The sequence below is a fragment of the Dendropsophus ebraccatus genome, chromosome 2, assembly GCF_027789765.1.
Source record: "Dendropsophus ebraccatus isolate aDenEbr1 chromosome 2, aDenEbr1.pat, whole genome shotgun sequence".
NCBI lineage: Eukaryota > Metazoa > Chordata > Amphibia > Anura > Hylidae > Dendropsophus > Dendropsophus ebraccatus.
The window spans coordinates 44,894,564-44,917,863 of record NC_091455.1 but is presented as its reverse complement, the minus strand read 5'-3'; the positions used below and the strand labels follow the sequence as shown (position 1 = coordinate 44,917,863).

At 38.3% G+C, this 23,300-nt stretch overlaps 1 protein-coding gene across 3 annotated transcripts in view; it reads left to right on the top strand.

Annotated features, from left to right (window-relative positions):
* Nucleotides 1–23,300, top strand: part of ZFHX4 (zinc finger homeobox 4) — a 157,345-nt gene that overhangs the window by 3,453 nt on the left and 130,592 nt on the right. The window lies entirely within an intron of this gene.

Genomic DNA, 23,300 nt, shown 5'->3' with positions numbered 1-23,300 from the left:
CTTCCATTAACAGGAAAACCCCTGAGGTTTTACAATTATTTCTTAAAGATAATACATTTAAGATTGCATTGGTAGGCTGAAGAAATGTCATAAAGGCAAGAAGGGAAGCCCTTAATAACTCTTGAGATTCAGACATGTTCAGCAGTTAAATTGGCTCTGACTTCACCAAGGGTCGACAATGTGTCATTTCCATGAAGCCAAATTGCCCTCTGCCTATATGATATTAATGTGCAAATCAATATTTCAGGGATTAAATTTCCCTTCTTCATTTTTTATGGTTTCTACCTCAATAAGTCTCAAGTCTATTAGAAGAGGTTGGATGATTTAAAATCTTACACTGCAGAATGACTTGTTGTAGCCTTGTTGCCGAGATTATTTTTTTTTCGAATGTGATCAGGAAAATAAAGAACCCTATCGATGATGAGGAGCAGGAGCAGAGTTGCTGTGGCAGACATCCCGTACAGTAAGAAACGACTTGATATTGGAAATGTAATACACTTGTTTACATACCATAGCTTCACTTTGTGGCTTTAAAAATATTGTGTTAATCGCCTATTGATTTATTTCAAAATCAATGGAGGCACCCTCGCCAGCTCGGTTGTCTTCAGCAGTCATGGCTGGTCTGCTTAATTTTATTAAACAGCACAAAACATGCCTGCACCCGGCTTGAGGAATATGGAGGCCTTGTCTTTCCTGCTAAGGATTAAAGCAGCGAGAAGGTTAGATAATCATATCTTGAATGGACTGATCGATTTGCCACTAGTGACAGGCCAAAGCATTAAACTAGCAGTAGTAAGCCATGTTTACACTGCATTCTTGTCATATTCTACTGATGGGCCTATACCCCAATCCAGACGAAGACACTGTAATGTATATTTTTGATTTAACATCCTTGCTATTAATATCCCTATAGTTCAAAAAGTCTATTGACTGGAAAATTTCAAAAATATTTACACGTAAAAAATCGATTTAAAAAAAAAAAAAATCCAGCAGAGGCCTATAGCCTATCGGTTGCTGTGGTTTTACAGTCTTTAACCAGCTGGACTAAGTTCCGCACAGCTGCATGAATTTCATATGTGATAGAACATTTTTTCCATTCAGTGTGAAATGTTCCTTCCGAAAACCGTACTAGCAGACTCGCTTAATTTAGTCTGGTAAAAAGAAATGCCCATGAAAAAGGACAAAAGGAGCTTTAATCTCAACAAGCTGTTTGTTTTTATTAAAGATTCCTGTCTATTTCGGTTCGAAATGTAGTGTTTATTCAGGAGATGAATCTGAGGTGTGACATTGGAATAATATAGGAATTTATTTTCTCTTCTTCTGCCTCAGCTCTTCCAGATCATTTTCTCAGCCACTCTCTATGCATGTCAAAAGACCCAGTTAATCTATTCTTATTTACAATTAATCTCAATAAAATTAATCTTAACTCTGCTTTATTCAGTGGCTTAAAATATCTAATTATATTCAATTAACTGCTGTCATAGTAATTAACATTGCTTAATTGCCTCCGCATATATTAAGCCTATGATCATCAGTTACTGCTTGCTCTTTTTTTCTAGACTTTTCTTGTTTTCTATGTTATGAGGAAAGCAAGAAAGCCCAATTGTGATTTCTATTGTATAAAGTCATAAAGAGCAGGCCTAGATAGACATGTACACATCCATAAAGCATAACAGTAGTAGTAGTGGTGTTGTTGTTGTGGTTGTTTTGGCATATTTTTGGCATATGTACTATATATTTATGTATAGGTGAGTGTGAGTCACTATACATTGGGTGTAGATACATAGACGACATTCAGTGTGTTGATAGAAAGACAAGAGGCCAAGTTGAGCTCAATGTTTACAGAAGAAGAGTCTTTCTGTGTCTGCCTTGGGGCTGCACCCAAAGGCAGAGCTCCCTGCTCCAGACCATTCAGAGGGTTAAGGATTTGGCCAACGTTCAAAGACAAAAACGCAGAGGGAAGGTGCTTGTGAATATGTAGAAGTTTCATGTAATTAGTGCTTAATTATATTAACATATGCAAATTGTCAACTTTCGAGGCTTGTTGAGCTGCCAAGGATCAGCCAAGCACAATTGCTGCATTGTCCTGCAATAATAATAGATATCGAGTTAGATTGGGGAGACATAACTAGCTATCTAATTTAACTCATACCATGGTAAAATTTCATTAGTCGTCATGGAGACTGGTTTAATTGTGCTGACTAATGTTCTAGGGTTGCAGAGCGTCCTAAGAAGAAAATGTTGTTTGCCTAATCCACCTCACAATGACACTTGTTTGTACATGTTTCCCTTGTGAGGGAATTTGCATATGCAAATAAATAGTTGCTCTGCTCTATTTGTCATGGCTGTTCATTACCCATGAAGAGGACATTGTTACAACGCTGTTACTGAGTCTTCCAAGATAGGATAGTGTCAACCAGTCCAGCCACATTCTTTCATAATTTGTCTCTGATTAATAGACCCGAATGAGGCTTATTCTGCTCGGGCCCCTGCAAAGGGAAGGTCAGTTCTGTGATTGAAAAGATTTCCCTCAGCAGCTGAAGAAGTGTTTTTTTTTTTTCCTCTATCCTCTTTCATTGGCTAACACACTCATATTCCACGAAAAAAAAAAAAAAAATCTTGCTCTCACTAATACCTTGCCTAGTAATCTTTAGCTTCCTACTGCAAAAAAATTAGAAAAAATTCTGCTATCGGAATATTAATCCTGTTTTTGACAGGAAGGTAAACTGATATAATTACTTTTCTGTTGGAGGAATGGTGGTTTATACAAGTGTGAAAGCATCGGAAAAGGATTAGCATTTTTTTGCATAATGAAAAGCTCGGCTGAATAGGGCACTGAATGGTTGAATGAATGACCAAGATGAAAGCGAGATGAAAATGCAAGGCCTTCTTTTCTTTCTTCTCCTGCTTAGCTCTCCCTAAAGTTATATTTGCCCAAGACATTGGAATACAAGTAGAAGCTCAGATTTCAGCAACTTTATAGATGTCCTCAGCTTTCACCATCACGTGAAGCGATACATGTGATAGAAATCTGTCGAAGAAAGGAAAATACAGGTCTGTGTGTATTGCTGGGAGTTGTGCAACATGACCACACAGTCGTAGCTCAGTAAACCAACCCTGGATTGATCATTGATTATTTGCTATCTCTCACGCAGGAATCAATGCTGGGTTAGCCTTAAATATGTGTCACATGATAATTATTATGTTCAATTGATGGATCTATATATGGTAATCTCTATGTATGGGAATACATAATACATGTATATGGTAATCTCATCTATCTATGTATCTCTAATTATCTAATCTATCTGAATATCTTATATCTATGTATGTCATTAAGCCCTACATATATGTGTCTATTGGCCTCTGTAGCCACCTATCTATTTATCTGTCTATCTTATATCTGTATGTCTATGTACATGTCATTAATCAGTATGTGTATGTTTATTAGCCATATATATCTGCCTGTTTATATATATTTTAATAGCTATTATCTATCTATCTATCCATCTATCTATTTATCTATCCATTATATATCTATCTCTCTGTCTGTCCATTATCTATCTATATACCTCTCTCTATTAATATGCTGTATATATCAGTCCTTTTATTCTATCTATCTATCTATCTATCTATCTATCTATCTATCTATCTGCATATGTCTGACTACCTCTGTCTCTGCGTTCTATTTATCTATTGGCATTTTCTATCTATCTCCTATCTATCTATCTATCTATCTATCTATCATCTATCTATTGGTATTATCTATCTTTCAATCTATCTATCTATATGCATATGTCTGACTACCTCTGTCTGTATCTATCTACCTATCTGTCTATCTATCTATCTATCTATCTATCTATCAATCATCTATCTATTGGTTTTATCTATCTATCTCCTATCTATCTATCTCCTATCTATCTATCTATCTATCTATCTATCTATCTATCTATCTATCTATCCATCCATCTTCTAAAGTTCTCTAGTTAATCCTTCATATATGCGCACAGATCCTGGGCAAGGACCTAAATTGCTTGCACCCACCACTGGATGCATTGGGTTCTGCTCTCCTCCACTGTTCTATCTATCTATCTATCTATCTATCTATCTATCTATCTATCTCCTATCTATCTATCTATCTATCTATCTATCTATCTATCTCCTATCTATCTATCTATCTATCTATCTATCTATCTATCTATCTCCTATCTATTATCTATCTATTTATCTATCTATCTATCTATCTATCTATCTATCTATCTATCTATTGTCTATCTATCTCCTATCTATCTATCTCCTATCTATCTATCTATCTATCTATCTATCTCCTATCTATCTATCTATCTATCTATCTATCTATCTATCTATCTCCTATCTATCTATCTATCTATCTATCTATCTATCTATCTATCATCTATCAATCTATCTATCTCCTATCTATCTATCTATCTATCTATCTATCTCCTATCTATCTATCTATCTATCTATCTATCTATCTATCTATCTATCTATCTATCTCCTATCTATCTATTATCTATCTCCTATCTATCTATCTATCTATCTATCTATCCATCAAACTCCAAAGTGATTAATGACAATCACTGTACAGTGCTGTGGAATATGTTCTCACTTTACAAGGCCTTATTATAATTATTATTACCAGCCATACTTAGCTATATATATATAATTGTGTCTATGTAGATGTTCTATCTATCTATCTATCTATCTATCTATCTATCTATCTATCTCCTATCTATCTATCTATCTATCTATCTATCTATCTATCTATCATCTATCTATCTATCATCTATCTCCTATCCATCTATCTATCTATCTATCTATCATCTATCTATCTATCTATCTATCTATCTATCTATCTCCTATCTATCTATCTATCTATCTATCTATCTATCTATCTATCTCCTATCTATCTATCATCTATCTATCTATCTATCTATCTATCTATCTATCTATCTATATATATATATATAATTGTGTCTATGTAGATGTTCTATCTATCTATCTATCTATCTATCTATCTATCTATCTATCTATCTATCTATTTATCTCCCCAGTAATACACTACGTTCCTATTTGTTAAGTGCCTGATAAGCATGCTGGCTGTGACTTTTCTTTTCTTTGCTCTGTGCATCCCTTGGTGGCTGGAAACATTTCCCCTTGCCTTCAGTGGTAATGTGTATCATGTTCACTGTGTTCCTTCTCTGTGTTAGGAACATGATTTGCATTTGGATGGCGTTTGGATATTTTTCTTAGTAAGTTGCAGCTATGCTGGAGCAGGCTAGCTGTTGACAGTGTGATCATTGCTTCTAATTATGAGCTCTCAACAGTAATTACAGCAGTTAAAATACCCCAAGTGTCGAGACACTTTGGAAGGTGGGAAATGGTCCTTTTTGCACATCTGTAAATGAAATACAGTGGGGATAATTATTTATCTGTATGTACATTAAGCGCCATCCTTTTTAGTGTCAGGTCACCATAATTATCAATTTAGTGCCACCAAAGACAAGTGTTGGCAGATTCTGCCAGATGCTGACCTGATTTGTTTATTGCTAACTCCCAGAAGTTGCCTAACACATGCTGTCAGTTCACTGGGGATTTGGCGTCTGGTGCGCGTTTAGAAAGAGGAAAAAAAAAACAAAAACGAGTTGTCGCTGCTTTTTAAGAGCGTTTTAACATTTGTTGCATTTTGTGTGCTTTTGTTTTATATTGTAGATCCCACTTGGTGAATTGGCTGCCAAAAGTCAAGAGCGTGTTCTTACTGTACTTTGTGGTTTATCAGTCTGCCATTAGCGCATAGTGCATTGCTATAGCCAACTAGATACCTTCCTTTTTTCAAAAACTTCTGACCAGGTCGGCGTGGAGATGTCTACAGGGAGAAGGGGAGGCCACATGTGTATAATTGTTCCTTATTCCATTACAATTTCTCATTACAAGTAGAAAACAAACTTTCTGGGCGAGCTGAAGAATGTTCTTGCAAAAGGCTGGATTTCTTTAAGGAAAATATACCTTCTTTTTTTTTTTTTTTTTTTTAAATCTAATTTCTGTTTTAAAACATGGTTAAGCAAGCAGCATGTGTTGTCACTGGCAAGTCTCCAACCGCTGGAGAATTGGATAACACATGGGCTAATGGTAGCTTATGTGCTGTCTGCATTCTTACTGAGTGGGCAAAGGCCCAGAGCATAGTACAGTTTTAGCCTGTGCAGCAGTGTACAGAAATATTACATGGCTTTCCTATGATGTACTCGCACCGGACCTGTGGCCGTTAATCTTTTCTGGAATTTCAGTGCATTTAAAGCCCTCTAGACCTAAAACAGTTAAATCCTTTCAATTCCAGGCATGAAGTTACATGAGAATCTCAGTAGAAGTAAGATGATATTGCCAGAACTCCATTTAGCATGGTTGCCACAATAAAACTGAATATTGGGGTTCATAAGTTTTTAATAGGGGGATCAGGATATGCACAATTGGGCAGTAATTGTACACAATACCAGGGGGTCTATCATCCTGGACAACTATAAATAATACTATGGGGTTATATCAACCCTATGGGACTACAGCTTTGCTATGGAGCCTATGGAGACGGTGTATTCTTTCTATGATCATATTTCTTGGAAACGTGTACAGCTCACTAATAATGGCTAATGCACATGAAATATTCTGATTAATACATCATCCACACAAAGCTTTTGAGCGCTGGTAGGACTGTACCGCATGGCCTAGTGTAGGCCTGTTGCAACATGTCAGACAAATAGAGAAGTGTTGTACAAATCTTTTTTCTTAATTATACATGCTAAGTGGATTAGATATTGCATTTCCTTAGCTTCATGCTAATCTGCCTTTGCAGAGATAGGGTGAGCAGTTCATTCTGTCTGAACCAAGCAGAAATCCTCTATGATTAAAAAGACACACCATTCTAATTCGGTTTTATATTGAGGTAAATAACACATAGTGGAAGCTTGACTTATTGTAGGGATATATCAAATAGGAACTGACTAATGTTTAGGGGCTTTTTGGCTAGTTTTTGGTAGGTAGCCATTTTGGATGTGCTCCATATGAAGTACGGTTTGTTGGCATTCGTAATGTTGGGCGTTATCTACTTATTTACTAGCAAAGGGCAAAAGGACAACCATACAATAAATCAGCGTAAGCCATCTGCAGTTAGTATGATGGATGTGGTCTAGGTCAGATCATGAAAGTGAACGTCTAATCTGCATCTAGTAAAATTTGTGTCACTTTGGTTTTATAGGTTTCTCAGATTGATATTGGTGTGCTGTCCTTTCAATGATGTCACAAAAATGCCCAACTCTAATTTAAGTAACTTTGTTTTATATGAAACAAAGGTCTTTTAAAGTTAGATAGAGTATTTTGTACCTATGACAGTAAAGGATAAAAGAAAACTTAATGAGGTCACTAGTTTAACCATAACATCATAAGTAATCACACTTTATCCAACTTCTTTAGAGTCTCCGAGGCGAGGCTACAAAAATGTGGTGGACAACTCCCCCAACACCCAACAACAATCCAAAAGGCGACCACAGACATAAAGATTTTCCTCGGACTCAAACATTTCAATTTTTGATCAGAATATCTGCATAGGTAATCAGATTTTTACATAGTCATAATATTTGGTTTCTTGGGCCCAAACCTATTGATCATAGCATTTGGTACAATGTTTGAAGGATGAATGACGGACAAGAGTGCATTAACTTATGGGGCACATTTTTGACCATTACAACTCTCGTTACATAGACATAAATGATGATCAGTAAGTCTTCAACCCTTTGCATCAGTAAAGCTAATTGTTATGTCATTGGCAAGCTTAAGATACATCTTAAGGTGTCTTCCAGTGGTTGCAGAGATTAGGAACTTGGTTAAGTGCTCACTGTCAACAGAGACATCATGCATAGTGCCTAAAGTGGCTAACCTCTGGTTTCCTCAAAAACCTCACATGGGCACTTGGCTTTATTTTTTCCCCGGAGATATAGATGGGATCCTGGCCATAAGAAGCCAAATAAGAAACATCCTACTGAGCCAAAAAGTGAATAGCACTTCTAGTTTAAACCCAATGACCTCCATTTTCAGTGTTGTTGTACTACAGTTGACTGTGAGGGTTTACAGTTTCAGATACACAAAAGGTAAATGTTCCAAGTGATAATATACCTTTTAACACTGATATTTAACCAGTAGGCTAAGACTTGAATCACACCTTGAATCCAGACCCTTTTTTTTTCAATATTTAAAAGTAAAAATTTATCAATGCAAAAAATTGGATGAAAATCACGAAATCAGTAAAAAAAAAAAATCCTGGAGTTTCCATGTGAGAAAATCCCTTATACTGTCCAACCATAGAAGAACATAGGCTGCAATTACTGATAGTTTGGATAATGAATACACTTTTTTAAAATGATTGCCCCCCCCCCCCACTTATTAAATTTGTCCCTTTGATGCCTAATGGTGTTGAACTGTATATCAAACAGACATTGGGACTTCTGCAAAGGGTTGAATGAGAGAAGCTACATTAGGAGATAGTGATGAAAGTTAATGATATATTCTAGATGAAGCACAATCTGATCAGAGCCATTGGCTCATTTGTCAAGTCTGAAGTGAAAATGTCAGGACCAATGAGCATGTGAGTGCTGAAGGGGGCAGAAGGGCTTTCGGAGACACTTTTGTACTGGGAGTGGGCCATGATTTAAATACAGCTCTAGGGAAATACTGGGATTAGCCAACTCTCTGCTCAAATCCCTAGCATAACAGTATTAGTTGGGAAAATCAGGTTTGTTAGGAAGGGTAGAAAATAAAATCTGTAAAATAGCTTTAGGCTGCAGCCCAATAACTATGCAAAGCAGTGAGCCATTTTATGAAAATAATTTTCACTGATGTTATCTTGCATACATTAAACAGAAAGGTTTAGTACACAGACGCCAGGAGGTAGAATTTCTAGTAATATAAAATGTCCTTTCTTATGTAAATTATTTCTATTTAATGAACACGTAACGTAATAAAATGCTAGCATTTAAAATATCCGATTGTAAGCAAAATAAATAAGGAAAAAACGTCGCCATTTTTACTATGGGAGACAAAAGCTTTAGCTATAGGCAAAGAATGCTTTAATTATGAAGGGGGGGGGGGGTATAGAAGTATATGGCCTAAATAGCCATTCTTCTAATCAGCAGGCTTGCAGAACATTTTATTGAAACGTATCCACTTTGCCTTTTTGTGCTCGTTCAGTGAATGGGTTCAGGATCTCGTCCATCAGGTACAGTAAATTGTTCTTTGCCAGATAATGTACTCAGACAACTCCTGCTTGTTTAATTCTATTGATTTACAGTGTTAAACTGAAATAATCTGATACCTGCTTCCTGCCCTTCGAATTGTCGTTGCAGAGAAGAAGAAGGGGAAAAAAAGCAAGCTGATTAGTTTTTTTCAGCTCTTTTAGCTGTTTTGAATGTATAATTATCATGGCGGGTCATTCGATAGCTGTTCTAATTGCTGCCAACCATTGTCTGCTTGCACTTAATGCTGAAACATGATCAACATCCTACTTTGGTTGATGTTTTGGTGGTAAACTTTAATTAACTCTTATTGCATTGAGGAGAAGTTCACTCACAGTGCTACACAACTAATCATTCACCTCTATTATGTCCTGGCAGATCTGCTTGTTCTTGCCTATAACAGATGAACCACTCTGTAATAAAGCCCCAACAAACTCAGTTCCATAAGGTTGCTCCACGGTGATATTTTGTTGCTTCTTGTAGGAGATAATTGGGTAAAATAATTATTTGAGCTCTGTATCTGATTTTTCATACACCTATCTCCGATTACCTTTTTCCTGCCAGGCAATATCATTTTAATAGAAAGGGTAGATTTAAGATAACATTATTCCGTCAGCTAGCTCCCACTATGCCTGGTTCTCCTGAATCAATACAATTAAGCTTGTCTCCTGTTGGAATTCTGGTAATTATTTATCTTAAAATACTTTTCCTGTAATGATATTGAAGTTAAGGTAATCAGGTTACTGGCAAATCATGTAGAATTCTAGTCTGAATTGCTGTCCGCTTGATTATAATTTGTGTGACATCAAGTTTGTTTGAGAAGGGATAATGTGAGGGTAAAGCAAGGGCCTTATAATTGTGGTTGACGTTTGTTTGTTTATAATGAAATCTAATTAGGGTTCATACATCTAAAAAACACAAAAGTTAATTACCGAATTGCTCATTTCACTTCTCCACAACAGACAAATTAAGCCTGGGCGCAAAGCAAAAAAAAAAAAAATTACAAAAAGATGACGCTTTCCAGAAGTAAACTGTCTTCTCTCATTTAGGCCTCCTAAGAACTAAGTCGAACTAAGTGAATTAATAACCTATTACTAAAACATGAAATAGGCAAGAGTGTAAAAAAAATATATATATAAAAAAATCACAAACTGTTAGACACCACGGAAACAATGACCCCTTCTAAGTCTTCGAAAGCCATAGAGCCCCCTCAAGGATGAACCTTCAACAAAGTGCTGAATCCTAATAAACCATAGTGAGTGTTGGCTTTTGTAAGATCTGGACGCCATCTGTTAATTGCCTGACCGGCATCACTAGGAAGGGGTGTTGAGCACACTGTTTAAATATGTACTGAAAGGCTTTAAATATACTTTCTCTCAGCCCTACGCAGCCTGTTTTTTAAATCATCATGACTTGGAGGGTTGCTAATAGAAATGGAATGTTTCCCGAAATACCTGGCCTGTGATTAGTTTTATGAAGATAATTACAGTGGTGTTAGGCTTCAGACAAAGTTTTTTTTTTTTCTTCAGTAACCAAAGAATAGAAACTTTATTGTTGGGATGTTGTTAGAACACAGTCGTAAATTATGGTTTCATAGGACCAACTTCATCGTCTAATTGTTTAATGATGCCTTAAAACTCCAACTTGCTTTGTTAAAACAACAGGGGTCCCTCCTCCCATGTGGATATGAACACACTACTTTGTATAGTTCGACCAAGTATACATGTACACAGAAGCATCACTAAGGCTTCTTCTATCAAAGAATGGAGCCTTAAAATTACTTTTGATTACTTCAAAACCCCTGCTGACTCAATGTCCTTCTGTTTCTTAACCACACTAATAATTATTAATGAACCATTATTGCTGGGACACTACAATGCTTGTGTTTGTGCCCTTTGAAAAAGTGAACCGCAGTTCAAAGAAGCACAGTATGTATTTGTTTTTTAAACCTTGCTGTGGATATAAAACTCAGCAACTCCAGAATTACATATCAAAAATAACAAAACAAAGGAAAATAGTAGCCCGAGCAACATAAAAGGGTTTATACAGTATGGTTTTTATTATTGTAAAATGTGCATTCGAGCTACTTGTGCTCCTGAAACTCCACTTGAGAAGATAGCTCTACCAATAAAGATACAACAATATATCATGGGGTACAGACATTGTACCTATAAAAAAAGATCAGTGTATATAAGTGGCACTCCTAAGGGGTAGCTGGGAGAAGGTAGGTGAAGAAGACAGTATGAAAACCACCCATATGTGAAGGCTGTGGATGTTTATACATGGCTCTTGTTGTAGCACCAAGATCTTTTCTGCTGTCAATGTAAATTATGTTTGAAGGTCTCAGACAGAGGGGAGATCTATTTTACCCTTTGACACTTGACTTTTTCATCACTGGTAGGGTTTAATCTTCTCTATAGAGCATGGGGTGACCACTTGCATTGTCTTGGGACTTGTATACAACTTCTTTTTTTTTATAGTGGAAGTAGGACATAACAATTGGCTTCCATCGTTCTATAAGTTGACCATTTGGCCATCTGTCCATTGCCTATGGTAAATGGTTTTGAATCATCCTGAAAGAAGGCATTTTATCTAGTATGAATGTTTTCTAAAGCATTCAAGTTGAAGAACGTTCTAATATACTAAGGCTTATGAAGCTTATCCACATACAATCTTTCCTATGAGCATAGTGACTCAAAAAGTCAAGGCTTTGATTTGTTTTTGTGGTATGTTCTGCAGATTTCCCAATAAATGCCATGTATATTGCTCAGGCTTCATTAAGCTGTTGCTCACTTATTATTAAGCTGCTACGAAAGTAATAAGGATATGACATTAGAAATGCTTATGCCTGGATGTGATCTTTGGTCTTTAAAGGGGTTGGCCACTTTATAGTAAAATAATTCAGTGTACAGTATTAGTAAGTGTACTCACTATATATACTTACAGTATACCTCATACAGCTAAAAAAATCAGTCTCCCCTTCTCCAGGCTGTGGTGTTCTGCTGTGTGGTGAGTCTGTCCATAAGATGGCCGACACGGAGGAGCATGTGACCATGTCCCGCCCCCCAGTTTCCAGCACTGTGCCTGTGTATGCCTATGGAGGACACTAGGGGCCTGGCATGGTTATATGTTTCTCCATGTCAGCCACCTTATGGACAGACTCACCACAGAGCAGAACAGCATAGCCTGGAGGAGGGGAGGGTACACAGGGACCTGCTGTCAGTATATACAGAGAGTACACTTTACACTGAACTATTTTGCTATAAAGTGACCAAACCCTTTAAGCTGGCTCTACAGGTCATACACTTTGGTCATAAGTCATCTGAAGCTGTAAACTTTAGGACAAGAGCCGACTGGCTAAACAGATGATGTTGAAAGAGAGTCTAAAATGTATGGGGTCCTAATGACTCTTCTGAAGATTCAAGAAGGTTGGATTTCAATTGTCCAACCACTTTGTTTTCAGAGAGAAAAGTGCCACGAGAGCTATCTGGCAGTGGCTTACTCTTCTTCTCTCCATACCAGATGTACATGTGGTGTTCAATGTTCAGCCAACTATTGAAAGTGTATAGCTATCTTTAGAAAGCAGTCAGCAAATGCATGTTTTTCTGCCAGCCATTTTCACCCTATCACCCCATGGACTGACTAAGCATGCATGTACTTTCAATGGGGAGAGGGAAGGTAAACCTTTGTTTACTCTTCCGAACATTGCCTATTTTTCTGTTGAAATCCAACTGTCTAATCCTTACCTCCCTTGAAATAGGTAATTGTTGGGGTCGGGAGGCCACCATATACATTAGATAATGTATAGGATATAAGGTATGGTATATCTAATGCATATGGCCAGCTTTACAGGCCCAGCTTTGGGTTCTATTATAAAAAAATTTGTATTATGGCTAGAGATGAGCGAACCCGAGCTTTCTGTTCATCCAAGCTTTCGGCATTTGATTAGCGGTGGCTGCTGAAGTTGGATAAAGCCCTAAGGCTATGTGGGAAACATGGATATAGTCATTGGCTGTATCCATGTTTTTAGACAACCTTAGAGCTTTATCCAACTTCAGCAGCCCCCGCTAATGAAATGCCGAACGCTTGGGTTCGGATGAACTTGAGAATGCTCGAGGTTCGCTTATGTCTATTTATGACATTTAAAAAAAAAAAAAATTACATTTTTTTTATTTTATTGAAGACCTTGTTAGATATGATGCAGATGGTGGTTTGAGTCCATATAAGATGAGAATATACCACCGAAACCTCTTTAGAGTGCAGCCTCTCATGGTTCCAAGTGATCATATCTTGGCATAGCAAGTATTTTATTTGAGGGTTGAATGATCTAATAGTAGAGTAGATACAGGTCCCTGTTGTTACACTAATACCAATACAGGGCTGTAACCTTCCTATGGTATATCTGATGCCGACTGCTATAAAACACTCTATGTCAAGCAGTATTTTCTTTCTTTCATCTCCCAGGTCCTAAGACCAGTGCGAGTATTAGAATTCTCTGTTACGTTATTGACATTTCTAAAACGACTGCAGTTGTAATGGTTTTGTACACAGGATGAATAAACAATACCACAGAGCAAGCAAATGATTTGTAACAAGAAATAGTCCGGCTCGGCTTTATCCTTTAGAGTTTTCAAGTAACACTTCCAGCCGCTGCTGAACTTCTACCAAGGAGCGGGATTGTATTGTGGTGGATTTACAGGTTGGAAGTATTGACATATAAATAAACATGGTAATATGATTTGTTAATTCTCCGACATGATTAATGCAGTGAATTTCTTTCAAGAAAGACTTAATGGATTCCAAGGTTAATCTTTCTGTTTAGTAGGATTATGAACTTAAACTTTCAAATCTGATTGAGGGTTGAAGAGGAAATGGATTGGGACCAGTCTCATCAATGAGCAGCTTGTAAAATTGAGTGCGATTTACATAACCGTTAAGTATTTTCCTAATGTACATTGTGCGCATTGTAATACCTGGCAGAACCTTTCTGATTTGTAGATTAATATTTATTTAGTAAAGGAAAATCAAAGAGATTAAGAAGTCATCATTTTAGCTCTAATCCTGCTTTGCATAGATGAGACCAAGAGATGCGATTAATGCTTAAGGCTCAACGGGTCTCTATCTTACAGAAATACACATTATTTGCATTGTGTTTTGGTGCACTTAGCGGATTTTTTGCTATCACCACTTTGGACTGATTAGATTGATTGGAAAGAAATATATTACTGTGCTGATTGTGGGCTGGAAGAATCTCCCTTCCCACCACGAATGTTTGTTTCAAATGATGGGTTTTAGTTTAAGTGACATTTTCAAAAGTGGCCTGTGAGGATAAAATATACTGTTATGTCTTACCCTGACATTCCTTCTCCGCTCAGGAAAACGTAAAATATTACCTTCACGGCACTACAGATAGATTAGATTCCTCCCAGGTCTTTACCATGGAGTCCAAAAGTATACTGCTACAGGTCGAAAAGCTGAGGAAGATGGAACCATAGAGTCAGTAGTATCAATGTCACTGCCCCTAAATGTCTGTTAGGCTAGAACCTTGGAAAATAACCTCGCTATACAAAAGTGAAAATGTGTAGGAAGGGTATACTTAAGTATGGCTCCCCATACATTACTCATTTTTATAATAGATAGTCTTAAGTTTATATAAAGGCGGAATCCTGGTTTTGGTTGCTTTTGAAGCTTTGGCTAGAACAGATTCAGTGAGGAGTATATGTGAAGAATAGTTGGACAGTAGTGCTATATGCCGACTTTTTATATTGCTGTAATACTTTTACTAATATCTACCCTATTTAATTTTAACTATTGGGTCTGAGAGCATAGTGTATCTTCTTGTGGAGACTGCCAGCAGATATAGAGATTCCTAAAATTGTTTGTGAACGCTTATCCGTGACCATGGACAATTTTAGGTACCATTCAAATCAATTCATTCATTCAAATGATTTGTGCCGCAACCCCCACTAAGATCTGCACCACAAAGAAATAGGACATGTCCTAGTGCAGTGGAGCATCGCGGCACGGATGCCCCAATAAAAGTGCAGCCTGCCGCGTGCTCTCCCCGTGCCGGCCGGTACTCTCCCCGGGCCGGCCAGCTTAAACATGGTAACTAGAAGTGGTGTGGTCCCTCGTTGCCTTCTTCTCCTTGCACGAACCAGAGTAGTCCACACGACTTCTGGTGAACATATGTAAGCTGGCCGGCATGGGGGAAGTAGTCAAGTAGTTGTCAGATTATGTGCTCCTGTCATCACTACTGCCGGGCGGTGAGGGGGGAGGATTTGGAGGATCTGTGCCACGACCCTCCTCCGCAGTGACGATTGCAGAGGAGGTAGTTGCACAGATCGTGTGAATGAGGCCTTAGGCTGACCGTACACATAAGATAATGGTTGGCTGAAATGGTCATTTTTGGCCAACTGTTATCATATGCCCAAGAAAAAAAACGTATTAACTTCAAGTCCTCTAACATGTCCTTGTAGTAGGGTGATTTGATAAAACATTGTTGTTAATTATCCATAATTTTGTTGCAAATCCTCTGCAACTTGTGGTAAACCTTTTAAACGTGAAAGTTCAAAAGTTACTGTGAGTAGACAAGGATTTGCAGCAGCTAAAGATGAGGTGCAGAAAAATGCAGTTCCCCCATTTGGTAAACCTGTTATACTAGATGACCCCAGAAAAACACAGAATCTTTAAGGGGTTCCTTGCAAAATAAAAAATGTAGGATAGCAGAGGGTGACATAAAAACATGTTACACAATCAATGACTGAGGCAGGACACTACTACACCCAGTGATTGGCTGAGCAGGCAGTTCCTGGGGTCACGTGACATCACAGGAGATAGAGGAGACTAACAAGAGACTGAGAGTGTTGGCACAGCAGCTGTGGGGGACTGGGACAAGAAAGTCCCCTGTTAGTCTCCTCTATGTCCTGTGAAGTCACATGACCACAGGAATTTCACGCTCAGCCAATCACTGACTGCAGCAGTGTCCAGCCTTAGTCAATGATTCACTGAGCAGACGGTTCTTGTGTTGACATTATGTCAAGGAAGCAGGAGAGAGAGGAGACCACTGGCAGCTGCGGGAGAGGGGACAGGTGAGTATAACTTTATTATTTTTATGCCAACCCCAGCTGCCTTGAGATTTTTTATTTTGCTCTGACAACGCCTTTAATGCACACCACTTGCAGCCTATTTCCAAAACAGTTTACATCTATTAGCATATTTATTATTTGCATACAGCTCCTATTCTGAAGAGCTCCCAAACATACTCGAAATGGGTCAACCACAACCTCACCATGGATGACATGTTTTATGTGTAACAAATATCCTTAATACTGGGCTTCTTGGCAGCAGCTTGTAGACTAATTCTGTTCTGCTTTGTTAATTGTATGGAAATAATTATGCTTGCAGTCTTGTCTTTTGCTCATATAAGACAGTGTTCCAAATGTTTCATGCATGTTTGTTTACTGAGGCAACTTACAAGTAATTGCTCTCACTTCTTGCATATTGATTCTGAAATGTTCTTGGAAGAAAAAGGAACATGAGTCAGAGCTTAAATCCAGACTAACAGCAAAAGCTGTAGAATGATATTGATAAACTTAAAAGAAAGAAATCTATTGGATTAACCAACTCAGGTCTGGCCAGATAGACTCCAATGGACTGCATAGCCTGGAACTCCATTCCCATTGCACTTGGTAGAGGCTGTCGCCTGCAATTGAAAACTGTGACCAGCTGCTCATGGTCTAATATTGGTTCCTAAGCCCTATAGGGTACAATGTAAAGCCCTATTATACAGGGCGATCTCCGGGAGCAAGTGTGCGCCAACCTGTCAGGTCAGCGCTCGCTTGCTCCTCATTCCCCGCTCGCTATTACACGTGTCGGCAGTGAGCAGGTAAGCACGTGGGTTCCATGGGGAGCTGCGTGGGGCTGCCCGGATGATCTTTAGATCGTCTGGGGAGCACATAAAAGATAGCGGCGGTTAGCTGCCACCGTGCCTGTTACATGGGGCAACAGCAGAAGATCGTTGCTATCTTAGTCGTTTGTATTTCAACATGTTGAAAGACAACGACAGATAACGATCAGCCGACATACTGTAGTTCATGTCGGCTGATCATTGCCTTCTATTACACAAAGCGATTATCGTCCATAATGGCCGATAATTGGCCAAATATGGCCGATAATCGCTTTGTGTAATAGGGCCTTAACTTGTAACTGGCAAAGGAATATGTTTATGGGACTCTCTGCATTAAAGGAACCAATCAGTAAAAAAACTCACATAAAGCTAAGTAAATGTGCTGATAGATCACCCAGCACATTTTCCTAACATATGCCTATAGCCTCTATCCCTGCCTGCAATAATACACACACTTTCTTTAGTAAAGACCGGTATTGTATGTAAATGAGCCCCCAACTAGTCATCTGGGCGTTGTTATTCTTCCAAGTAGTCAGTGCTATAATAATGCCCCTCTAGGCGTGATTCAAAGCTCCGTTATCCCCAGTATGTCATTGACAGGTGGGCCTTTCCTAGCATCGAAGCTCCAAAGTCTTAATTCGGGCAGGCTTGTTCAATAGGGCGGCATCATATCCATGTTGTACATCCATGCTGATTGGTTCCCTTTAAGACATCATATACAGGACAAGTAGCTCCATTCAGCCTCTGCTGTTTTTTAGCATTAGATTAGTACACTTCAACAAAGATGTTGACATTCTTTGCATAATTTACACAAGTGCCCATTGCAAAGTCATACTCAAGATATCTGTCCTATGTAAAAGAAAACCCCAGGCTCACCAGCCCTATAAGATTTGATTAGAAAATTAAAACAATATGAGCTTTTAGCTTCTATGGCCTGGAGGGAGCAGAGGGAAAAAAAAAAAAAGATGAGAGGCCGATAGGAGTCGTCATCAGGTAGAATGGCACTCTCCAGTCTGCCTTTGTAAGCTATCTCTTTTTTATGTGGCTACCATTAAAGACATACAATATTTGGTTACATCCCTCTATTCAGACTTAATTAGCTTCTCTCCTTTTGTCGTGACATAGGTGGAAAGTTTTTTTTTTTCTTTTTGCTGTGTCAGAAGAGGTCGTCACACATTCTTCTGCAGTTCTCTTCATTAATTCCTCCTTGCAGAAGCATTTTCTATCGTGCTGGGAAGGTAGAAGGGTGTAATGGAAGAACCCTGAACCATCAGCAGGAAGCACTAAGCTGGTTAATGCAGTATAATTGTCTGGACATAGACTGGCCTTTGTTTGTGCGGTTCACTACGAATCAGCTGTAATTAACTCCAGAGTGTTTCCAGATTGCCAGCAAAGAAAAATTACAGCTTTTCTGTTTTAAATTGGAAAGAGCACAAAGACATTAACTATGCAGATTGCTTTTACTTTGATATATTTCTGTCCACTAAGGAAAAGCTTATTTCGCTCCCACTCCAACCCCCTCCCCAAAATAACAATGACTTGGTTATTTGATTTAGGGTCTTTTAAAGTGTAATGGCTACTAAATAGTTCATCTGTTACATATTTTACCCGTCATATTTCATAAGGTTCTTCTGAAAACTTTTAAGTCCCTCGCCTTTTTACGGGTCTTTAAAAGTTGGGGTGGCAACTGTTGCTTTTCATTAGTGTGGCACTTAGAATTTATTTACTGAGGTCAGTGGTAAAAGTAACCTATGTCTGTATGTCTGCAGTCCTTGTGCTTTTCCAAACAAGTTAGGAGGAAAAGGTTTTTACCAGATATTTTGTTTGGTGACCAGAGTTATCGAAAGTCCAAAACTTGCACCAACTGGCTAAAACTTTTTACTTGTATTTACTCCATTTAAAATCAACATGTTATGGTGGTATCCTATATTTGATGCATTTTAAGCCTGTGCAGCCCTTAGTTGTTGTCATTCTATGACTAAGTCTGGCCAAACTCACAGGACCATGAGTGGTCACTCACGATATGGCCCAAATCCTATGGGATTCTTTATACAAAAGATCATGCCAGCAACTAAACTGGACAATCAGTGTGGTTTTATAAAAAGAAAAAAAAAAACACAGTGAGCTTGCAAAAACTGGCAAATGATTGGCCCCTTTTTTTTAAACTAACTACAGCTGAAAAATCCCTCATGGCCTGTATCATTTTCGGCAGATATAAGTTATGTGTAGTGATGAGCAAACTTGCCAAACCTGAACATTCGGCATTCGACTCCTGGTGCATGAAGAAGTTGGATGCAGCCCTAGGGCTGCCTTGAAAACATGGATACAGCCATAGGCTGTAGAAAGGGCTCAGTGGGGCTGCATCCAACTTCTTAAGCTGCTTGTTGTCAAATGACGGTCTTCAGGTTTGGCCAAACGTTCGGCAGGTTTACTCATGACTAGTTGTGTGACAATGGTCAGCCAAAATTACTAAAATCTTTTGGCCAATGGTCATTATAAAGTCAATTGAGCCAAAATCCACCAAATACACTACTTCATAGTCAAGGATTTTTTATTTATTTTTTTTTGGGGGGGGGAGGTACCAGCAAAAAGTTCTTAGCTAATGGCTCTAATAATACTCTCCTTTTACAAAAGATCTGTCAGCAACTGATGCAAAGAGAGTCCGGCCAAAATCTTTTTTTTTTTTCCTTCTGAATTTAACAATAAGGAATTTAAGCTTCAATGTGGCTTTAGTCACTAAAGAAAAGAAGCTCTTGGTGTCTGCATAATACCACTTTGATGGATTTTTTCATCAGTCCTCTGTACGTGGTAACAAATAAACAAGTATAATTATACTTGTGAAGGCCTATTCATTCCTTTGTCAGGATTAGATATATGTGCAGTTTTCACACTGAGCTTCTCTTTTGTCTTTGCCTAACTCTCTATGACATATTGATAGAGGATTTGGTATGGGGAAAAGGCCACAGCAGAGACAGTGATGACCTTTTGGAAACTTGATATAATTCAAGGATTTTTATTTATTTACTCTCTTTTTTCCATCTTGTTAAGATTTGTAGGTTGGTAGCACATTATGTCACAAGTGGGCAACTTTTAACCCTTTCTCAAAGAAAAGAACTGATGACAAAGTATCTGAGATGGTCAAATAGCAGATGGAAAAGAAAAAACAATAGGCTAAGAAGCCCATTGGTTTTCTCCCTCTCAGTTCTAAGCAGTGTGGCTAACCTAGCATTCCTTTCCTTTCATCCAATCCTCTTGATCAGATCACATTCTTTTTAATCATTTCACAAACACTGTCTCACTGGACCGTAGAAGAAGGCTGGGACAATCTCAATTAAAAACAGGAGCACACCGTGATTCTCGGTCTTTTGTTCTAATCAGAATTCTGCATTTTAAATACTGAGGAATTCAGCTCCCATTGTTCAGCAAGTGCCTTCTTTTTTTTTTAATAGAGGAGATTTCTGGGTAGGGTTTTCTGTTAGCTTTCTCAGTGCTCAGTAATCATGCAAAACACTTACTGCTGAGGGGAAGCTGGAGTCAATAATTGTACCACCGCTTTGTGCCATCACCCCAGTTTTGATCATAGAATGGGGCGTCGAAGTCGCCTCTTTATACCGTAACAGCTGCTTCTTGTCTACTGAGGTATGTAGCTTTTAGTGTTTGTGTTGTGTCTTTTTTTTTTTTAGTTTAGATGATCTAAGTCTTGTCCACTTTCCTGCACCTTGCAGACTGTGACGTTTGACTGTGGATACGTTTTGGAACGAGAGCCTCCTGCCTAAGCCGTCAGTGCTTTTTTGTGCTTCTGTTTTGTATGCAGCAGAGAACTTTAAAGTGTTTGCAGTGGCAGGGTTACTGTTTACTTTTCAGCACAACTTTTGCTAGAACTTTTTTTTTTTTTTTAAGAAGAAGGGTTATGGCTGCAAAGCTTAAAGTTTCCCTCCTGGGCTCTCTACCCTGACACCTCCAGAAAGTATTGGAGTTGACAGGAGTATTAATTAAATGTAACATCTGTTTGTGGAATAACTTCTGTAATTATTTATATCTTACATTTTAATCAGACCACCAAATAAGAAACCTTCTCGTATTTTTCTCCCGTTGACTGACTTGCACAAATATACATCACCTATCCACGAGAAGTTTCCCATTAGTTCAAAGAAATTCTATTTATTTTTTTATATATATTTTCGTTACTGAAGTGCATATGTGTTTATACGACAGTGACCAAAATCTGATGTCATTGTTTGGGGGGGGGGGGGGGGGTGTTTGATTAATTCCGGGAGGATAATGTATAGAGATGTTTGTTATGGCAACAGTGCTAGTTAGATTGGTAAACTTTTCTATGTACAGTGATTGCAAGGGTACGGTATGTGACTGGCTCCTCCTCTTGGTTGGGTCTCTGTTCTGTCTTAAGTAGGAGAGACCAGATTCATTAGTCTTACACTTTGAGGTTATCAAATGCACATTAGGCACCAGCCTGACTGAGACAGATGGTACATGTTGGGAGTTATCAGATGGTTGTTTTTTCTGTTTGTGCTGACTGCCTTCGTATTATGATATGGGCATGAGCTAAAAACTCCATTAATGATCTGCAAATCAGCTGAAAATGAACCAAGAGGGTGGAGTTTTGCTTCAATCCACTCACCTTCAGTCATGTATCCTGCACAGACACAATAGGCAGCAACACAGAAGCACCAGGACATTTGCACTGCTCTGACATTGCCTGTTTTACTTCTTGCAGCCTTTTGTTGTTGTTGTTTTTTTGTTCTTTTTTAAGCTCATGGTGTTTGCGCAAAAAAAAAAAAAATCCCATCGGAAGGTAAACATGTCTGTATTTACTAATTAGAAAATGATTCCTCTTTCATGCTCTTTGTGATCAAATTATTTCAAAGGGGTTGAAATCTCCCAGCATTCCACCAGCATAATTAACCTGTAACTCATCAATGATTAAAATTACACACCAAGCTTTGTGACGCTTGATGCAGAAGCAATTAGACTGTCATTTCAGTCATCACTGATACCAAAACTAATTCTGATTCATTTTCAATCTATGCAAATCGCTTGATGTATCCGATAATTCTCCCATTCTGACATAGCTGACGCCATTAGATTTGATTACTGTAAAAATGAAGCCCTCATACTCCCCATTTTGTCTCCTAAACTGACCTTTAAAGTTTCTACATAGAGATCATCTGCGACCATTATCGGAAAACAAGAATCCTTTTGTTTTCGAGATAGGGATTTAGGTAATCTTTATAATGGAGAAAAAAAGTTTCAATCAAGTTTTTATATGAAATATGGAACAACAAACTGAAATGTAAAAAGTTTTAAGAAGTTGAAGGCCTTTTCTCATCATTCTAATCTCTCTTGAAGAAATTTGAAAACTTCATGCAGAGTCTAAAGGCCCTAGAGGCATGTCAGCGCTCGCTTGCTCTTCGATCCCCGCGTGCTGGCGGTGATATTACACGCTCCGACAGCAAGGGAGGGGCGAGGGGAGCTGCGGGAGGGATCTGAAGATTATCCGGGGAGCCCAAAGGAGATAGTGGCGGTCTGCTACCACTCCTATTACACAGAACGACGGCCAGCAGACCATCGGTATCGTTCTAGTTTTTTTGAACATGTTGAAAGATAATGATTAGCCAACATTGTGCATGTCAGCTGATCATTGCCTTTTAACAGGAGCTATTACACCAAGCGATTATCGTCCGTAACAGTCAATAATTGCCCAAATACGGCCAATAACCGCTTGGTGTAATAGGGTCTAAGAGAAGTGACAGCTGACCACACTCCTGCACAAGAAATAGAATATTGTATGCTGGCCAATCAAAGTATCAGATATACCACTTATAGCTTTATAGAACAGCCCCTATCCTTTATAATATACATATGCCCTAACAACAGTTTGATATATAGTATTGATGGTAAAGTTCCGGGATAACTTGACATTTGTTCATGTAAATATTTGCTCATTCTGCACTATAATAGTCAAGTAGGTGGTCCTAATAAATGATTGCAGAAAGAGCTGTCAATCACTAAATAGGACTGCCCACTTGACTGCTTAGCTCAAAATGAGCACAGAATGACATGAATAATAACACAAA